The sequence below is a fragment of the Schistocerca gregaria genome, chromosome 7 (assembly GCF_023897955.1).
Source record: "Schistocerca gregaria isolate iqSchGreg1 chromosome 7, iqSchGreg1.2, whole genome shotgun sequence".
Classification (NCBI taxonomy): Eukaryota; Metazoa; Arthropoda; class Insecta; order Orthoptera; family Acrididae; genus Schistocerca; species Schistocerca gregaria.
Window position 1 is genome coordinate 165,703,886 of NC_064926.1, and position 15,709 is coordinate 165,719,594.

The window sequence follows — 15,709 nt, forward strand, 5'->3', positions numbered from 1 at the left end:
AAATTTCTTCCTAACATTAAGGCCTATATTTGATACTAGCAGACTTCTCTTGGCCAGGAATGCTCTTTTCGGCAGGGGTAGTCCTCTTTTTATGTCCCCCTTGCATCGTGTGTCATGCGTTATTTTGCTGCCTAGGTAGCAGAATTGCTTAACTTCATCTATTTCGTGATCACCAATCCTATTAAGCTTCTCTATGTCCTTATTTCTGCTACTTTCTTCGATTTATTCTCAATCCATATTCTGTACTCATTATGTTGTTCATTTCAGTCAACGTTTTCTGTAATTCTTCACTTTCACTCTTAGCAATCTCAACAGCGAAACATCATTGATATCTTTTCACCGTGAATTTTAATCCCTGTGTTGAACCTTTCTTTTATTTCCATCATTGCTTCTTGGACGTATAGATTGAACAGAAGGGACGAAAGACTACATCCCTGTCTTACACCCTTTTTAATACGAGCACTTCGTTCTTGGTCTTCCCTTGCACACATTACATATAACCTGTATTTCCCTATGCTTACCGCTATGTTTCTCACAATTTCGAACACCTCGCACCATTTGAAATTGTCTAACGCTTTTTCCAGGTCGACAAATGCTATGAACGTGTCACGTTTTTTCTTCAGTCATGATTCCATTATCAACCGCAACGTAGAACTGCCTCTCTGGCGCCTTTGCCTTACCTTAAGCGAACGCGAACCTGATCATCGAACACACCCTCAGTTTTCTTTTCCTTTCTTCTGTGTTTATTCTTGTCAGCAACTTGGATACATGAGCTGTTAAGCTTATTGTGCGATATTTGTCGCACTTGTCAGCTCTTGCAATCTTCGGTATTGTGTGGAACATGTGTTTCCTTTTTCCGAAAGTCGGATGATCTACCGCCAGACTCAAATATTCTACACACCTAAGTGAATGGTCCTTTTGCTGGCACTTCTCCCAATGATTTTAGAAATTCTGACGTAATGTTGTCTATGCCTTCTGCCTTATTCGATCTGAAGTTTTTTGTAGCTCTTTTAAATTCTGATTGAAGTACTGATCCCCTGTCTCTTCTACACCAACTCCTGTTTGTTCTTCTATCACGTCATAAGACAAGTCTTACCTACCACAGAGGCCTTCAATGTGCTCTTTCACCTGTCCGCTCTCTCCTCTGCTTTTATCAGTGGAATTCCCGTTCCGTACTACACAAACGATGTATTTGATGATTAAAATAAACTGTTCAAGGACATACAGAGCAAATAGTAACTGATAACGGATCAGACACCGCACAAAATATTAATCAATCCCATAGCAGAGCACTTGGGCGTAGAACTTGTACTAGGTAGTCATCTGACGCTCCACCACTGACATAAGTAATGGCAGCGAGGCGCTGTGTATGTGCATTATACACATTCATCGCATTTATACGGATCGACGTGAAGACGTAACAGTATACGGCGAAGGTGCTGTAGTGTTGCAAGCACCTATCAACACATGGCGGAAGAAGTTGCACCATTTGTTGGTACATCGACGTTGCCTGTTCATAGCATTTATAAAAAATAGTGAACCATCGGCAACCATGAACCGAAGCGTAAATCAGTGAGTGTTAACAACTAACTGGTCCTTTATCGCCGGGTCCAAGCCACTGCGCCTGCACGAGAAGCGGAAGAGCTGCCCCCGCTGCGAATCGAAGAATTGCAGTGCGGCCGGCGGTAGAAGCTGGCGAAAGTTGTAAATCACAAATTAAGATGTAGCGGATCGAAAACCAGACCGTTGCTGTTTTATATCAGATAAAATAGGGTTCCATATCTTGCTTAAAGGAAAATCTTTACCTCTATTAATAATGTCATCAGATAATCGTATTTCGATGGATTCCTGAGCATACAATCCCAGAAATGAGAAGCCGGAGCAATAATTTGCTCCTCTGCAAACGACATGTTATGCCTTCCATTGAGACAATGTTCTACGCCATCAGACTTTTCAGGCTGGAGCAAACATGTGTAACGCTGATGTTCCACACATCGGTCATTGACAGTGCGAATAGTTTGTCCAATATACGCCTTTCCACAATGACAAGGAATTTCACGGACTTTCTCAATGACAAATCATCTTTAACAGATGCAAATAGGTCTTTCGTCTTCGCCAAAGGCAAAATAACACTTTTAATATCATAATGTTGTTGTTGTTGTCTTCAGTCCTGAGACTGGTTTGATGCAGCTCTCCATGCTACTCTATCCTGTGCAAGCTTCTTCATCTCCCAGTACCTACTGCAGCCTACATCCTTCTCTATCTGCTTAGTGTATTCATCTCTTGGTCTCCCTCTCCGATTTTTACCCTCCACGCTGCCCTCCAATGCTAAATTGGTGAACCTTTGATGCCTCAAAACATGTCCTACCAACCGATCCCTTCTTCTAGTCAAGTTGTGCCACAAACTTATCTTCTCCCCAATCCTATTCAATACCTCCTCATTAGTTACGTGATCTATCCACCTTATCTTCAGTATTCTTCTGTGGCACCACATTTCGAAAGCTTCTATTCTCTTCTTGTCCAAACTAGTTATCGTCCATGTTTCACTTCCATACATGGCTACACTCCAAACAAATACTTTCAGAAACGACTTTCTGATACATAAATCGATATTCAATGTTAACAAATTTCTCTTCTTCAGAAACGCTTTCCTTGCCATTGCCAGTCTACATTTTATATTCTCCCTACTTCGACCATCATCAGTTATTTTACTTCCTAAATAGCAAAACTCCTTTACTACTTTAAGTGTGTCATTTCCTAATCTAATTCCCTCAACATCACCCGATTTAATTTGACTACATTCTATTATCCTCGTTTTGCTTTTGTTGATGTTCATCTTATATCCTCCTTTCAAGACACTGTCCATTCCGTTCAACTGCTCTTCCAAGTCCTTTGCCGTCTCTGACAGAATTACAATGTCATCGGCGAACCTCAAAGTTTTTACTTCTTCTCCATGAATTTTAATACCTACTCTGAATTTTTCTTTTGTTTCCTTTATTGCTTGCTCAATATACAAATTGAATAACATCTGGGAGAGGCTACAACCCTGTCTCACTCCTTTCCCAACCACTGCTTCCCTTTCATGCCCCTCGACTCTTATGACTGCGATCTGGTTTCTGTACAAATTGTAAATAGCCTTTCGCTCCCTGTATTTTATCCCTGCCACCTTTAGAATTTGAAAGAGATTATTCCAGTCAACATTGTCAAAAGCTTTCTCTAAGTCTACTAATGCTAGAAACGTAGGTTTGCCTTTCCTTAATCTTTCTTCTAAGATAAGTCGTAAGGTCAGTATTGCCTCACGTGTTCCAACATTTCTACGGAATCCATACTGATCCTCCCCGAGGTCCGCATCTACCATTTTTTCCATTCGTCTGTAAAGAATTCGCGTTAGTATTTTGCAGCTGTGACATATTAAGCTGATAGTTCGGTAATTTTTACATCTGTCAGCACCTTCTTTCTTTGGGATTGGAATTATTATATTCTTCTTGAAGTATGAGGGTATTTCGCCTGTCTCATACATCTTGCTCACTACCTGGTAGAGTTTTGTCATGACTGGCTCTCCCTAGGCCGTCAGTAGTTCTAATGGAATGTTGTCTACTCCGGGGGCCTTGTTTCGACTCAGGTCTTTCAGTGCTCTGTCAAACTCTTCACGCAGTATCATATCTCCCATTTCATCTTCTACATCCTCTTCCATTTCCATAAGATTGTCCTCAAGTACATCACCCTTGTATAAACCTTTTATATACTCCTTCCACCTTTCTGCCTTCTTTGCTTAGAACTGGGTTGCCATCTGAGCTCTTGATATTCATAAACGTGGTTCTCTTCTCTCCAAAGGTCTCTTTAATTTTCCTGTAGGCAGTATCTATCTTACCCCTAGTGAGATAAGCTTCTACATCCTTGCATTTGTCCTCTAGCCATCCCTGCTTAGCCATTTTGCACTTCCTGTCGATCTCATTTTTGAGACGTTTGTATTCATTTTTGCCTGCTTCATTTACTGCGTTTTTATATTTTCTCCTTTCATAAATTAAATTCAATATTTCTTCTGTTACCCAAGGATTTCTAGCAGCCCTCGTTTTTTTACCTACTTTATCCTCTCCTGCCTTCACTACTTCATCCCTCAGAGCTACCCATTCTTCTTCTACTGTATTTCTTTCCCCTATTCCTGTCAATTGTTCCCTTATGCTCTCCCTGAAACTCTGTACAACCTCTGGTTCTTTCAGTTTATCCAGGTCCCATCTCCTTAAATTCCCACCTTTTTGCAGTTTCTTCAGTTTTAATCTACAGGTCATAACCAATAGATTGTGGTCAGAGTCAACATCTGCCCCTGGAAATGTCTTACAACTTAAAACCTGCTTCCTAAATCTCTGTCTTACCATTACATAATCTATCTGATACCTTTTAGTATCTCCAGGGTTCTTCCATGTATAATAATAACATAAAAATTTAAGCCAGCGGGGCAACTATCTTGAAGGTATTATCAGTAACGTAGGACAGTGCATTAAAATAAGCATCTGTAACAATGTTTGTTCATAAAACCTTTTTAACCACCCTCGGATCGTTCAGTGAACGCATGCTTTGGATCTATCACTTAATATTTTACTGACACCTTTCTATAATTTATTTCCGCAGGAACATTTTCAGACGCGCCGTCAATAGTCCGAGTTCATAAACTGCTACATGGCAGTATGGTTTCGTCCTTTGCTGGTAGCTCGCCTATTAGTAATGGATGTGGCATGAACAAAAATTTTAACATTCTTTTCTATCCAAGCGTAAATGTGACTGGCAAATTGTTCCAGGTGAGTGAAACGTCTGTATTTTACTAGATTAAGCCTGTTGTGACCATTACGTTTTCCAATGTTAGATGAGTCACTTAGACTGAGGTGATAAAAGCGATATATACATGTACAGATGGCGATAGTATTGCGTACACAAGACATAACAGGGCATTGCATTGACGGAGCTGTCATTGGTACGCAGGTGACCCATGCGAAAAAGTGATTATGGCAGCACGACGCAATTAACAAACTTCGAAAACAGAATGGTAATTGGAACTACACCCTTGGGACATTGCATTTCGGAAACCTTTCGGTAAATCAATATTCCGAAGTCCAGTGTCAATGGTGTGCCGAGAATACAAAATTTCAAGCACTACCTCTCACCACGTACAACGCAGTGGCAGACGGCCTTCACTTAACGACCGACAGTACTGGTGTTTGGGTAGAGTTGTCAGTGCTGACAGACAAGCACCGCAGAGATCGATGTGGAACAGTAAGCACAACGCGGCAAAATTTGGCGTTACTGGGCTATGGCAGCAGACGGCAGACATGAGTGCCTTTGCTGACAGCAAGACATCGCCTGCGGCGCCTCTCCTCGGCTCGTGATCTTGTTGGTAGAACCCCTGGACCACTAGAAAACTTGGCCTTGTCAAATGAGTCCAATTTCAGTTGGTAAGCGCTGATGGTAAAGTTAGAGTGTGACGCACACCCGATACACCCATAGGGCCGTCAACAAGACATGATGTAAGCAGGTGATGGCTCCACAATGATGCGGGTAGTGTTTACATTGAGTGATCTAGATCCTCTGGTTATGCTCGGGCCCTTGGAGGTCATATGCAGCCATCCGTGGACTTCATGTGGAATTTTTATGGATGACAAAGCGCCACGTCTCCAGGCCATATTTGTTCGCCATTGGTTTGAAGATCATTATGGACAATTCGAGCGAATGATTTGGCCACCCAGACAGCCAGACATAAACCCCATCGAACATTTATGGGACATAATCGAAGGATCGGTTTGCGTACAAAATCCTGCATCGACAGCACTTTCGCAATTATGGACAACTCTACAGGCAATATGGCTCAATATTTCTGCAGGGGACTTCCAATGACTTGCTGAATCCGTGCCACGTCGAGTTGCTGCAGTAGGGCGAGCAGAAGGTGGTCCGACTCGATATTATGAGGTATCTCATGACTTTTGTCACCTCTGTCTATTTCATGTTCCATAGATCATTTGAAGTCGTTGCTGAGAGTATTTGTATAGAGTCTAGCCATGTATGAAAGTGAAACATGGTCGATAAATAGTTCGAACAAGAAAAGAATAGAAGCTTTCGAAGTGTTGCTACAGAAGGATGCTGAAGATTAGATGGGTAGATCACATAATTAATGAGGAGGTATTGGATAAAATTGGGGAGAAGAGGAGTTTGTGGCACAACTTGACTAGAAGAAGGGATCGGTTGGTAGGACATGTTCTGAGACATCAAGGGATCACCAATTTAGTATTGGAGGGTAGCGTGGACGGTAAAAATCGTAGAGGGAAACCAAGAATGAATACACTAAACAGATTCAGAAGGATGTAGGCTGCCGTACGTACTGGGAGATGAAGCAGCTTGCACAGGATAGAGTAGCATGGAGAACTGCATCAAACCAGTCTCAGAACTGAAGACCACAACAACAACAGATCATTTGAGTATGGAACTACTGAGTTTTGTAATTCTATATAGGGGATACCATAATGAACAGCTGAAACTGCAAAGGAAGAAAGTATGGGATGGTACAAGCACAAAAGTTCCTTTTAATTTTGGTCCGTAGACGAGCCGATTGCTAGACAATTGAGGATTTGTGGATTACAGGACACGTTGGCTTCAGTATGGAATCCTGTGATGAATTTATTCATCTTCTCCTGGCGTACTTCATGACGAAATTGTTCATGCGTGAACCACTGGATTTACGTGCACAGCAGGCACAATACTTTCACAAACGACCACGTTGCCATCATCATGCGGGCCAATGAACTAACCGCATGAGGCCGGGGCGGGGTTTATCTCTCCCGCCCCCTCCTGCCATCCGCACTTTGCATCTTCCCCCTCCCCCCACTCCCCTCCTCCCGTCGGCACACTGTTCTGTCCTGTTCGCACAGGAGGATAGAAGTATGCATGCCGGCGGCACCTCTCCTATCCCTTCACTTGCCTCCAAAATCAGATTTGTGTGGGGTATCTTCTACGTCTTCTTAACCAGACTCCTTGTTCCCTTACTAAACATGCTATCACGACTGATCAGTGGTTCCCTTACTCGAATCTCGATAGATTCTTTAATGACACAGTCTCCGAAGTTAGACTTCTGTGTCGGGATGACACCGAGAAAATTTCGTAGACTGTTCCAGCATATTTTTTGAGTGTTTTGGTGGGTGTTCAGAAAGGTGCGGACACAGAGACTTGCGGACACCGGAGATTCACGAAAACACATAAAACGGCAAGTAACAATACGCAGCGCGGTAGAGGCTGCAAGTAGTATTGTTTAACCTATACACAACAGTGACGTGAGTCGTCGCTGCAGCGTGATTAATACGCTTACCTAAGTGTCCTCTGGTGTTGCGTGACTGCAAGTTTAATAGTTAGTATGTTACAGGTCAGAAAGGAACCTTGTCAACAGGTTTGAGAATATGTTCCAGTCACAATCGGGTTTGGTTACCCCTGACATCGATTAAAACAGGCCACATACGAGAAAATAGAAATACCGCGAGAAATGCATGCTTGAAAATAAATGCAGATGGTAAGCAAGCTTGCAGCTTGCACTGTTGCATTTGACCAAGAATAGCTCATATGCAATGTCTTAGAATGGCAGTCGGTGTTAGAACAGGGTTCTGTGTAGTTGTGAGTGCATTTTGTAGGAACTAATTGAACCCGAACGTGGAAAAATTTTTGATGCTCGTATGGTGTGTGCCGAAGGGTTCGGTGTTTCAAGTGGCGCCCTATCGAAAGTTTATACCCTATACAGAGAAGACGGGAAAACATTATCCTTTAAGTCACAAAACGGATGAGAAGTGTGTTGAACGATAGTGACGAATGGTCATTGAAGAAGATTGTGACGAAAATAAGAATGCTACAACTGCAAGTGTCATTGAAGAACTGACGCACTCGCGCACCCTGTCAGCACCAGAACGACACGAAGAGGGGCTCAATAGGCAGGGAACTGCAGGCGAGCTGGAATTCCAAAACCGCTCATCAGTGATGCAAATGCAGGAAAAGCTGGTGGAGGAACGGAAGAAAGGCATTTCGCCGGATCATTCTTGTTTTACACTGTTTCCAGCTTACACCCGAGTTTACATCCGAAGAGTGAAACATGGCCGGGGTTCTGTGATGACTTCGGCAGCCACCTCGTGGTATTCCATGGGCCCGTTGGGTACTCTTCGAGGTCGCATTACCGTCAAAGATTATGCGAGCATTTTGGCTGACCAGGTCCACCCGATGGTTCGGTATTGGTTCCCGTATAGTGACGCCGTCTTCCAAGATGATATGACCCCTGTTCACACAGCTCTCATCGTCTGGGGCTGGTTTTGTGAACACGAAGACGAATTTTCATATCCCATCTGACCGCAAGAGTCCCCAGATCTCTATGTTATTCAGGTGAGGCTTTCCGGTCTACTTTGGAGAGAAGGGTGCGTGATCGCCATTTATTTCTGTCGTCTTTAGCCGAACTTGTCACTATTTTGTAGAAATATGGCCTACGATTCCCTTGAAAACCATACAGGACTTCATTTATCCATTCTGAGCTACTGGAAGCTGTTTTGAATGTTTGTCGGTTTCATACACTGTATTAGGTACAGTAATGTGTCGTATTTTTGGTATTTCCATATTTTCCCATCTCCTATCCCTTGTATTACTCAGGTATGGACCCAATAGGACCACTCAAGGTACAATCAGTCAATGTCGCTTTTGATGGTTCGCCTTCCTTTGGCTGCAAATTTGTTTCATTCTTTCAGAATGAAGTCTCTCTTTCATCAGACAAAGGTGTTACAGCCCGTTTTCTAATTTGTCTCTGACAAACATTCCAATCAAATACCTTTGGTCTGAATGTTTTTCTAGCTGTAACGTCTGCCTGACTCATACCGGTCACTTTTTTATTCTTTACGTATCACCACAAACTTCCACAGCTATTTAAAACAAATAAAAATTATACCACTTTCCATCATACGAAGTAACAATCAATGCAGTGACCTCTGCCATTTCTTTTTAAACATTACTGATCACTTAACGACCACACACGTACGTTTCACTGTTAATCACGAAGTAGCGACCTCGCAACTGACTGCTGTGTGTAGTTCAAACAGTGCTACTTACAACCAGTACGGCGACGCATGGTCTTACGTAACCGTACACCCCTCCCTCACCCCTGCAACATTCTGTGAACGTCGCGTGATTGGAAACAAGTCTGTGTGCTTCCTTTCCTTTCCATATTTCTAATGTGACTGTCACCATAGAAGCTGTTGCAACGGCCAAGGGCAGGCCTTCTTCTCATCAGGGCCGTGACGCATATCGTAAATTCAGGGAATCTAAGGAAGGTGGTGTCGCATTGATGTGCTTAGGCGAAAAGTTCGAAGAATGGAGAGGTATTTTACGCCATCCACACACTGCAGCTCTGGAAATCAAGAAACAAAACAGAGGAGGCAAAAAAAGAGGACTCGAGAAGAAACTAACCAATTATCCACGATATACTGTGTGTGACAAATGTGGCATCTTCATAATGAAGGTCACGATTTTGTTATGGTAATGGCTCGCTCAGAAATTATGAAGAGGACTGTGCTCTCAACAGCGTCTAGCACGGGAGAGTTAATAAGAGCTCAACAAATCTGTTTTAAACTGGTTTTCTAAAAATGGCAGTAGTTTTTTCTAGAAGTGGATAGACAAGAGAAGGTGATAATTTTTTGTGGAAGCAAAGGAAAAATAAGCTCAAAAATGTCTTCACGTTATCTTTTTATGAATGGTACATTTAAGAACTGCAGCAAGCAGTTTGCACTAATCCACACCATCGACGCAGGCTTAGGAGACCCAAGTGATGAAACATTTTCTTCCTGTTAGATTTGCCGTGCTTCCTAATAAGAAGAAAGAAATCTACGCTGATGACCATAAATATTATGAGCACCTGAATGAGATTTTCACTCAGCAGCGGAGCGTGCGCTGGTATGAAACTTACTGGCAGATTAAAACTGAGTGCCGGACCGAGACTCGAACTAAGGACCTTCGCCTTTCGCGGGCAAGTGCTCTACCATATGAGCTAGCCAATCACGACTCACGCCCCGTCCTCACAGCTTTACTTCCGCCATTACCTCTTCTCCTACTTTCCAAACTTCATAGAAGCTCTACTGCGAACCTTGCCCGCGAAAGGCAAAGGTCCCGAGTTCGAGTCTCAGTCCGGCACACAGTTGTAATCTGCCAGGAAGTTTCGTTATGGCCACCTGCTTAATAGCTTGTTTGTCCGTCTTCTGGACGAAATACATCACTGATTCTGCGCATCAGGCATCCGACCGTTTGTTAGCAGATTTGTGGAGGTTTGTGGCATTTGATGTCTACGCACAGATCATGCAATTCGAGTAAATAAAGGGCCGCTGATTAGCGTACGCGGTGATGGCGCCCGATAGCGACCCAGATGGGTTCCAAAGAATTTACATCAGGCGAATCTGGTAGCCGAGACGTCAACGAGAGTTCACTATAATGTTCCTCAAACCTCTGCAGCAGCGGTTGTGGCTCTCAGACGCAGACAACTATACTGCTGAAAGATGACCTCGCCGTCGGGGAATACATCACGTACGAAGGTGGTTCGCAGCTGTCAGCGTGTCTTCCATTGCTACCACAGGTCCCATGCAAGCGCAAGACATTGTCTCGCCTAGCATAATACTGCTCCCACCGGCCTGCGACCGTGGCGCGCTGCACATTTCGAGCCGCCATTCACCTGGATGACGGCGCTTGTGGAGACGGCCATAGACATAGTGTAGCAAACATATGATTCACCCGAAGAGCCGACACTTTTCCATTGATGGACGGTCGAACCCTGACTGCAAAGAATATCATGAGTGTGTCGGCTGCTAGCCACTTCGCGTTTATGGCGCTGTGCTCGCTGCAGTGCGTATGCACGTATGTTCACTGCTTGCTTTTGATGTGTTATCGCTTGCAGAACTGGTATGAGCGCCTGGGTTAGCTAGAACCGTGCGGCATCGCTTCCGAAATGCATACAGAAATACGTAGGGGTTCTCCTTCGGAAACAAGGTCACTCTGTGCGCTCACCTACTGGCCCGATCTGCAGGCGTAATTGACGATGTTGTTGGATCAACGTGTGAACACGCAGGTGGCGGTCTGCTGCGAAGCTCCATGTACAACAATGTACGACGACCGGTATGCCCCAAAACGTGCGTCCACCAGCACTGGCCGCTTTTGGGAGAGATGCCACAGATCGCAATCTGTCTTACCTTACAGAGTAGACAAGCCTCCAAACCCCACTGTCTGTGAAGAGTCGTGGACGTCCAAACTTTCAGCGCGCTCTTACATGTAAATGACAACTAATATTGCAGGAAAATACTTAACTTGAACGAATAACAAAGTCTCAGAATTTGTTACAAACATGATGAAGAAAAAGGACTTATCATAGCCAGCAGGATGCGAACCTACAACATTTGGCCTTTTCGTTCCTTGCTTAACCACTTGACCATGACAACTCTTACACATCGAACGCTTTATCCCTGGCGACTCTAATAACTAACGACGCACGTTGACTTTGTTGCCGAATGATGCTGACGTAGGCCTTAAATGCATGAAATTTTGGAAGGTTTCCACTATCAGGCTTCACACAACTCCTTTCTATTGTTAAGTGAAAGTTGTAAACTCGTTTCGATAGTTAATAAGTAAACCGTTTGCGGGAAAAAGTATGAGAACTCATTAATTTCAGCTAACACTCACGTAATATACGTAAACGGATCCAATATCTTGAAATTTAATTACATAAAAAAACAGATTTTTGTGAGAATATTAATCGAAAATGTTTTTTGATGCTATAATCATTCTCAGTAACAACAATACAAACTATATTTCTAACAAAGGAAAACAGTCTCTCATGAATTCACTTCCAAATCGCATGCATCCTGGTGATTCTTCAGTAAAACAATCACTAAATCTGAAACTAAAACCACTAAATAATTCTAAAATAACAAATTCTAGCTGTAAACAGATCACACTGAACTGAACGAGTGGCCATACGTAAACCTAACCACCTCTCGGTACAGTTGTCGGAAAATCGGCGGGAGAACCGATCGGTAACATGTCTCAGAAGCTGACAGAATAGCAACTTCGGATAAAGGACCGAAAATAACATAACTAACCTACCGCACCGATCTGTGTGAATGATACAGAATAAGTCCCCAAGCGGCATTTAGCGTCACGGTGGGCAGCGTTCGTGATATTTTGGCTGATCAGTGTATGTTCGCCTGCCTCATCTGATTAAACAAACCGTTCCACAGTAGTGACCAAGAACGGTGAATTATGATTTTGAGGCTTCTGCGATATTGGCCGTTGGTGAAGTTTTTATCTCATATGAAACAAATGGATATTATTTCCATATGAAGAAGATTTCGTGAAGAAAAATTCAGATCTACGTCTGACTGGCGAGAACCGTCACAATGAAGATTTAAGACATGTCAGCATGTGTACCGCACTGGCGTTTGTAAAACCAGACGGCATAAATAATAGATGGGTTACGATTAATGCGCCAACTCCTGATAACAAAAAACCCATGTTTTTCACTACTTTGTTGGTACTTGAATGAGGATATCCCCATCGCAATATGGAACTGCTGTATTAAAGTTGACAACTGCTGTTGAAGTGTAAGAGCAGAATAAATAATATTATTGGAAACCCACACCCTAGAGTCACCTATTTGGTGGAAGCCTGAATAAGGAAGTGGAGCTCACAAATTGCATGCACATGAAGTGGGAGATCAACCTTGAAGGGAAGAAGAGGAAGAAGTACTTGACGCTGAACGACAGCATAGTTTTTGTTGTTGTTGTTGTCTTCAGTCCTGAGGCTGGTTTGATGCAGCTCTTCATGCTACTCTATCCTGTGCAAGCTCCTTCATCACCCAGTACCTACTGCAACCTACACCCTTCTGAATCTGCTTAGTGTATTCATCTCTTGGTCTCCCTCTACGATTTTTACACTCCACGCTGCCCTCTAATGCTAAATTTGTGATCCCTTGATGCCTCAGGACATGTCCAACCAACTGATCCCTTCTTCTAGTCAAGTTGTGCCACAAACTTCTCTTCTCCTTAATCCTATTCAATACCTCCTCAATAGTTACGTGATCTACCCACCTAATCTTCAACATTCTTCTGTGGCACCACATTTCGAAAGCTTCTATTCTCTTCTTGTCCAAAATATTTATTGTCCATGTTTCACTTCCATACATGGTTACACTCCATACAAATACTTCAAGAAACGACTTCCTGATACTTAAATCAATACTCGATGTTAACAAATTTCTGTTCTTCAGAAACGCTTTCCTTTCCATTGCCAGTCTACATTTATATCCTCTCTATTTCGACCATCATCAGTTATTTTGCTCCCCAAATAGCAAAACTCCTTTACTACTTTAAGTGTCTCATTTCCTAATCTAATTCCCTCAGCATCACTCGACTTAATTCGACTACATTCCATTATCCTCATTTTGCTTTTGTTGATGTTCATCTTACATCCTTCTTTCCAGACACTGTCCATTCCGTTCAACTGCTCTTCCAAGTCCTTTGCGGTCTCTGAGAGAATTACTATGTCATCGGCGAACCTCAAAGTTTTTATTTCTTCTCCCGGGATTTTAATACCTACTCCAAATTTTTCTTTTGTTTCCTTTACTGCTTGCTCAATATACAGATTGAATAACATTGGGGAGAGGCAACAACCCTGTCTCACTCCCTTCCCAACCACTGCTTCCCTTTCATGCCCCTCGACTCTTTTAACTGCCATCTGGTTTCTGTACAAATTGTAAATAGCCTTTCGCTCCCTGTATTTTACCCCTACCACCTTTAGAATTTGAAAGAGAGTGAGAGCTGCAAAAAATTATGAAGAGGCTGGTAACATTAGGTCCCACTTTTAAACCACTGCTCACATTCATAAAACCGGACTAAATCTGTTCACAAGTTAAAAGGCTGTGAAAGTGACTGAGTCCATGGCGTTTATTTGATTAAAATTATTAATTATATTGAAGAAGCAATTCTCATTAATTTAAGTTGTAATAATAAACAAAATTTAATGCACCTCCAGCATACAAACAATGAAGCCTATGAACAAAGAAGAATTTTTGCTGCTGATACCGGTAATTTCCCAGAGGAAGTTTGACGATAAATGTAATACAGTTTACAAAAGTTGTCTTTGTTCCTACTTATCTTGACGCCCATAATAACTGTTTAGAGTTTTGCACAGTTTGCCGTTATATGGGAAAGAAGGGTTAAATGGCCAGGTGGAGGAAAGTGACCACTGCTTATTTGTTGCCTTCAACAGCGCTGTTTCCTGTCGAGAGGTGACCGTATTAGGTTTAATCAACACCATCAGTGGTTGTCAGTGACGATGACAAAGGAAGCTTGCTCCGTTACCTTTCCGTGAAAATGTTTATGTCTTTCGATCGTTTGAAATAAGGTAAGTCACTCATATTACTTTAGTTGTTTCACTTTTTTGTAGAGCAATAGGTTTTTTCTGATATCACGGTTTACGCAACGCCTTTTGGCTTACAAATGTAAGTCACTGTCGTTTCCTTTGGTTGTATTGTTTAGCGTGTGAACCACTGATAGGGACACGGCGTCCGATCGGAAAAGCTTGCCACGCTACACGTCGGGAAAAGTGGACGTGGTGGCCTCTTTTCCAACGGATGGCTACTATTCCCGACAGTTCATTATCAGTCTGTTTATCCCAGTCTGAATTAGCCAATTACGTATGTTATGAGCAGTACAAAAATTGAAATTAAAACATTACAAATCGTTGTCCACGCAAAACTAATATCCGCTGTTCTGCTCTTTTACAAGTGTGTTAAGATGCCAAGACAAAATACAACTGAAGCAGTAAAGGAAGATGAAATGCCCTTTTCAGCAGCAGCAAGACAATTCAATATTCCACATAATAAGATGAAACGAGGAGTTCTAGGGAAAAAATAGAGACGTAGTTAGCAGTAAAAACGTTATGGGCAGCTTAAGGGAAGCGTTCAATGAAGAATTACAGTGGAATTACTGCGGCGATTAGCATTCCATTTGACAGAGCGTAACAAAATGTCACATTGTTTCAACAAAGAGACTGAAATGGCAGGTAAAGACTAGTTGGTGTGCTTATAGAACGACATGTTGATATTAGTCTTAGGAAGCCAGAAGCTACCTCTACGGCTAGAGCACAGGCGGTTAACGAACTGAACGTAGACAAGTTTTTTGACAGCTTTAAAACGTTTCAAGGCATACAGTTTCATCCTGGTCATCGTATTTATAATGTAGACGAAACAGATCTTGAGACACTTCAGTCCAAGAACAAGTATTTACACTGAAAGGAAAATGGCAAGTCGGGGCCGCTACTTCAGCTGATAAGAGGTTTGCTGTCGACTTTAGTAGTGTCCACATCCGCACGAGGTAATTTCATTTGTTGTCTGATCTCATAGTAAGCCTGAAACAACAGTATGTGCATCTATGCATATTTTCAGACTATACATTTGAAACAACAAAAACCGAATTACTAAGAATTTATTGAATCGTATTCTAATCCAAAATTCGGAGGTAGCATTAATCTAAGCGATAGTAATTATATTTAACATATGGGAACGTGGTTAATGAACGATTCTCTGGGACATGGCGTTAATTTTAAACATTAAAACACAGTTTTTGTGGTTCGAGTAAAATCAAAGCAGTACTGTACACTGCAGCTG